Source organism: Pteropus alecto, unplaced genomic scaffold (assembly GCF_000325575.1).
Source record: "Pteropus alecto unplaced genomic scaffold, ASM32557v1 scaffold189, whole genome shotgun sequence".
Lineage (NCBI taxonomy): Eukaryota > Metazoa > Chordata > Mammalia > Chiroptera > Pteropodidae > Pteropus > Pteropus alecto.
In genome coordinates, this window is record NW_006442117.1 from 2,178,486 (window position 1) to 2,184,801 (window position 6,316).

General features: G+C 47.1%; 1 long non-coding RNA gene across 1 annotated transcript in view; it reads left to right on the forward strand.

Annotated features, from left to right (window-relative positions):
- Positions 1–1,805, forward strand: part of LOC102888276 — a 6,646-nt gene extending 4,841 nt beyond the window's left edge. The window contains exon 3 of the long non-coding RNA XR_439303.3: positions 839–1,805. This is a non-coding gene — a long non-coding RNA (uncharacterized LOC102888276). The remainder of the gene's footprint in view (positions 1–838) is intronic.
- Positions 1,806–6,316: the final 4,511 nt, after the last annotated feature.

Consider the following 6,316-nt stretch of genomic DNA (forward strand, 5'->3'; position numbering starts at 1 on the left):
GGTTGGCTATCTCCAGTCTAAGGTTTTTGGCAAAAAAAAAAGTATTTTTTTCGTGTATATGTGGTATTCCATTGATATCCATTCAGATATCTAAACGTTTAACAATAAAATTCTTCAGACTTTTTTTTTTCTTTTTTTTTTTTTTTGGTCAGTTTTATGTATAAAGGAGACAGAGCTCTCTGCAGAAAGGAAAGTTAAAAAGCCTAATCGTGGACTGTGGTGGATGAATCGGAGTGAATGCGGGGTGCATTGGCTCATCTGTTCCTGTGCCCACGTGGCAGCACCTCTTTGGCACGGGGAGCGCAAAACCATTGGGAGAATTGGTTCCCACTAAGTACATGGGGACAGATAACCCGGGTCTGAGTCCTAGCGAAAGACCACTGGTGGACAGAAATAGATTGTCACAGACAGCTAAAATCACATTCGAATGACCTTTGGAGGAGTTGTTGGAGAGCCTGTGCAACAACCCTTCCAGCAAATTCCTGAGTGAGGAAGTGGGTTCTGAAACACGCTTGGGGATTAACTACACACACTGAGCTTCCTGGGGGCCATTACCTCTCAGCATTTAAGAGACAGCTAGATTTTAAACATTTTTCGGACTGCTTTTATTCTATCTAATTTGCATTATCAGAGCAATTCGTTATCCTTAACAGTCACTAAGAACATCAGCGTCTGTTCGCTTTTTGAATTCGGTAAACCGAGGCACCAAGAAAATAAGGGCTTGGCCTTGAGACAAAGAAAATGTGCTGTGGCACCACGGCTGGAATTCGGGTGTCCCAAACTGCAGCTCTTTCTTTGGCCCCTGGTGGGCTACCTCCTATTTCTGGTTTCTTCACAGGTTCTTGTTTACATACATGTAGCGTCTGCACGGGCGATGGCCGAGTCGTCTTCAGACACCTGGCGTAGGACCCGAGACAAGTCGCTTGGACACTCTGGGCCTGTGTTCTTCTGAGCGGACGAGCGGCTGCTGGGCTCGCCGCCGTTTCTGCCCTGACATCGCACGTGCGTTGGGTGGGGGCGGTGGGCATCGGGCATCCGGGAGACTGACCAACCCAACAAGAACCAACCTGCTCCTGACACACGGTGTCACAACACAATGCAGAGGAACGACGCGTGACTGCCTGCCCATTATTCTGGGCATCGTGCCGTCCAAACAAAGCTGCCGGCTCATCGCGTCGGTGAGGACGCTGCCTGCGAGGTTCGGGCCCAGGTCCCAGGCTAGGGGTGTCCAAGCCGCGGTCTGCGCCTCGTTCAAGTCAGTCGGGGCAGAAACGCCTGTGTCAGCACGAATATACCAAACTCAAGTGTTTCAAGGCTTAAGGAAAATATTTCTTTCCGCAAGAGACTTATTTTATATCCATGGCAAAGACTCGCTCCGCCGTGCACGGGCCTTTCAGGTCACTGCGGAGGGCCTCAGCCGAAGAAGAGAGTGTGACAGTTCCACACAGTGACGGGCGCGTGGCGGAATAGGTCAGCAGGATGTGGAAACTCGTTTTGAGGTTTTTGGTATTCTCACCCAGGGTTCCACGGCTTAATAGCTGGTGGCTTCTTTGCTGGCTACATACTGAATTTATAAATGACGTTAAATGAGTACGTTCTGGGACGTCTGATGTTTTGGAATTTATTGTGACTTCGTTGACTATAGTGGCGTGTTATACTCATGGCCTTCTCTCTGACTTTCATTTAGTTGGGTCTTATGAAAAAAACTTAACGAAGCTTCTTAAATTTTGTGTTTTTCAAAAATGGTCGTGGCGGGAAGCATTTACATGTAATGTTTCATTTCAACTGTTACTGAAAAAAGAAAAGAAAAAGAGAGAGCCGTATTTTTTACTTTTCATCCAAGGGCTACCCAATACGTTTTAAAATGAGTGTTCCAGAGCCAGACTTCCAGATCCCTTGACTTGAGAGAGCAGGAAGGGTAGGCAGCCCCTCTTAGCTGTAACAGGAGACATTCTTTCAAAAGCCTGGAATGCTGAGCCCTCTCAGACTGAAACGTGTCAGGACATGCCTTTTTGGGATGCTGTCAAGTGGTTCAGGCTCAGAATTCTGCATTCCATACTTTTGAAATTGTTTTCTGTTGGCGGACGACCTCTTGATTATTTTCATGTGGTAGGTGTTCAGGCCAACCTCTCCTTTTCCAAGTAATTAAAAACAAACAAACAAACAAACAAAAAAACAAGACCCACGCTATGCAAAGTGTCCGTATTTCAGCGTAAAGTTACAGGCTGCGTGAGTGCTGGGTCGGGTCAGCGAGCCTTGTCACACTTCAGAACAAGTCAGTTCCAAGGCAGACACATATTACCCAGAATGCTTCATTCTCCAGTGTTCACTCCCTCTTCTGAAAGTGTCACCGTGGTAAGGATTGAAAAATTACAGTTCTTGTAAAAAAGTTTTCACTTTTAAGGAGCTGTCATTTCCCTAGTAAAATCGAACGGTAATTTCCATTCACTTCAGTTCCTTTTGGGACAAAGGCTGGGAACGGATGAACAGACACATAAATGAATGGACAAGTGGGTGGAGTTGCCTTCTGACTGAGAAAGGCACAGCTTCCCCCTTGCGCGAGAGGTATGAGCTACACGCAGGCCAGCTGTCCCACCCCACAGCCCCTGTTTTTAGGAAGTTCCGATTCGTGGATCACAGCATCGCACTGAGTGAGTGTACTGCACAGTGTGGGCCTGGGTAGAGTGACAGCGAATGCTCTGCTCCCCCGCCCCGCCCCGCCCCACCGGCAAGAGTCCATTTTACAGGCGCGTCTGTGAGTCTAGAACAAAGGTGGCCAACTTAAGACTCCGCCACATTTGCCTTATCATAGAGTACACGTTAGCAGATGGTTTTTCTTAAACACCGGCAGGCTCCGAAACACAGAGGCATGGTCTCGGGTGATGGTTAAAAAAGAAAGGTCTCATCTCATTTCACTCGTGGGAATTATTTTTTAATTGTCTGTTTTATTGGGCAATTTCCCAGAGACTTTTATACAATGAGAAACTCGTCTGGAAGAAGACAAACAGGACAGGCATAAAAGAGTCAGGGTTCTTTTAAAACATTTCATTTTGCAGACCAAGAATACAACTTGTAAATCTTTTTTATGCTTCTATTATGGTACATGAATTATGATATTTTAGGAGAAGCCAATAAAGCCAGCAGAGGGAAGAAAGCCACTTTCTTTAAGCTTTCCATAGGTCGTATAATCCAATTCTGTGGTGGCGTTTCAACACCTCCAATTGAGACTGTTGTTTACGAAGTAAGGACAGTAATCCTCGTGGAAAAGGCGGTTTTGCCGCCCTAGACAGCAGATGGTGTTGTTAAACGCACAGGCAAAGTCTAAGGTCATAAGGAACTAACAATTAACCAGAAATACGATCCGTCACAGCCGTTTAATGGGTAACCTTCCAGATATATGCCACTTGTGTAATCGTGAGCGTTGGGAGGTATACTGTCAAGCTCAGAGCAGTTACACAGTCAGCTTAGAAATATTGTAATTCTTGATGAAGCATTTGGTGAAACCAACGAACCAGGAAGAACGTGAAAATCAGTGAGATTTCCTCAAAGTATTGCTTTCTGTCGCCTATTTTGAAAAATACTTTACCGATTCAGATCGCACAATTTCGTAGCCACCCCATAATATAATTGGTCTCCCCAAACTAATACTGTCAAAATTTGGGATTTTAGACTGCTAGTGTGAGTTGTTCTAAGACCCCTCTACGTTATTAGAGGCATCTGTTTTGCCCCTGCAGATTTCGGGGACCAGGGGCTGCGAGTAGGGGAGCGGCCACGGGAAGAGCATAGCCAGTAAGTAACGGGGCACCGTTGAAATCTAGAAGTGGGTTCGGTTTCGATTGTAAATCGGATACGAGCAGATCAATGAGGTAAGAGCTTAGGAGGCTTTTCCAAGGAGAGTTTGCCATGGAGAATGCGTGACCTGTTTCCTTGTCAGTTAGGACTTTACAGGACAAGGAACTGAATTCTAAATCCACCCAAAGGAAAAAGCCATCGGGGCGGCCACCAAGTCTGAATCACAAAGGACGGACTCCTGGGTTAGACTCTGGAAGTGTGAACCTTAGCTCATAGGCAAGAGCTCCCAGGAGAGTTGTGAGTCCAGCTGCTGAATCAGCCAATCCGAGAGCAGCGTCTGGAGAAGCTGAGACGTCCCAGTGCCCGGGGTTAATAGAAGTTGAGCCGAGAAACACAAGGTTCGGAGGTCACTGGCTAAACAAAGTAAATGAGTGGGTGAATTCCAGGCCGGACGAGGACAGTCGTTAAATTTCCCTGCTCTTGGCTGTGGCGAGGAGGTCTGAATCACAGAAAATGCATTCTAGTAAGAACCTTTTTCTTATGCAGTTTCACATACTTAAGGGTGTTTATGTATATTTCTCTCAAATTAAATCCACTAAGTCTGAAGGCGGGGACTCCCAGTTTGAGACCTTCGTCTACAAGCTCAGGTAGCTGCATAGCCCATGTGGCCAAGACTCCTGCCGGACCCTGCGGCAGTCCTCAGAAAAGCCAGTGAGATACCCTTGGGCTGAATGAATGAGAACTTTCTGGAGAGCGGGAGACTGGTGGAGGTCCAGCTGGAAAAACACACGGCAGCAGAGACGGAAAGAGGGCTCTGTGACCAGGAGCTTTATAAAAACGTCTGCAGCCATTGCGGCCTGAGGCCTGACTGAGCATGACGGCCGCTCTGCCTTCCAGGACTGCGTCCAGTTCACCTGGGCCGCGGCCAGCGCAGCATCCTCAGGCGCCCCTTGGGACGGTGCCCGCACGAGAACCGCCTTGCGCCACAACCCACCTCCAAGGCCAGGAGTCCGTGCCTGCCCCCTCCAAGGGAGCCATGGGACAGCAGCTCGTTGTGTCGGCCTAAAAAACCCAAAGTATGCAAGTCTCTGTAGACAGCGTTTTATAGTCGATGGGTCAAGAGGGAAAATGGCTGTGGTACATTCCCTGTGTAACCACACGTGAACTGAGAGCATTTTGGGGCTATGCAGTAACAGACTGAGCTCAGGGAGCAAAGCCAGGCAGTCTGGGTTCCAGACCAGGACACCACGAGGAGATGACTTCCGCAGGTGAATGCACAGCCTGGAGGTTTTACATCAGCCCCTCCCCCGGTGTCCTTTCCAGAATAATGGGGAGCACTATACTTTCAGGGATCATTTCTATAGTTGTTACAGAATAATGGGGGAAATTTTCCCATGTTCGTTCTCCATGATAATCATCTCTTACTGCTAATAACCATTTGTATCTGTTGCTATTGGAATGTGTCCCTTAGAAAAGAGATCAATTTAGGAAGCAATTGTTTAGAATATTTAAAAAAACAAAAAAAAACCACTTTATAAAGTCTGTACTTTACCAGAAGATTGTAAAAAAGAAACCTGTTAAGTTCCTCTAGACAGCTTAAATGGTATGAGTTTTTTAAAAATGTAACCGGCGTGGACTTTTTCAAGATGCACACGGGTCGGGCTAGGGAGTAGGCGTGCATACCCACCTCTTTTTACCCTCAGCCGTGGCATCCGTGATTTAGCCATAGCTGGCACTACTATTTTTCTTCAAGAGATAATACCGTCAGCCTTTCAACTCCTGTGATGGACATTTCGCCACCGTTTTCCCGAAGCCGTGGCACTGGCGGGAGCAGCGGTCGCTGTAGTCACAAAAATCAGGGCCTAACTTTCTCGCGCAGTCATCGTGATGGTCACCTTCCAGTTTTCCTCTGTCCGAGTACACACGTCTCCAAGGCGCGTGTTCTCCTTACTGGACAGAGAAAGGCCGGTAGGTCAGCCATACACGCTCCACGCTGATAAAGGAGTGTCATTAACTTTTGGTAAAAAAAGAAGCAAATTGCAGCCCTTTATACTTAAGTTTTTTTCCTCTTAGGAACACAAAGCAGTAACCGAGATGACCAGTGCGTGTGTGCGTGTGTGCGTGTGTACATCTTTATTATTATATATAATTATCTGTTAATATAAGTTATATACATAAATATGTATTCGTATATATATTTAAAATAATGTCAGGTAGCATGTTACCCATTTAGAAGGAGCTTTTCATCCATCTGGACAAAGAGGGGTATGCATCCCAGACTTCCTGGGCCTAATGGGGAGGGGCTTTGAAACCCCGCATTTTCTAAATGGTCAGATAGAGAAAACAAAGTCAGGTCTTCTCAAGTAAAGCTTCCTCTTTGCTGGGGGGGGGGGGGGGGGGGAGCAGGAGTCCAGACATAGATCTGGGCTGGGGTCTGGCTAAAAGTTTGTCTTTTTAGCAGGGTCCCGACTTCCTGTGCCGACTTCCAGGGTCCCGCTCTATTCCCCACGGCCCCAGGAGCTCC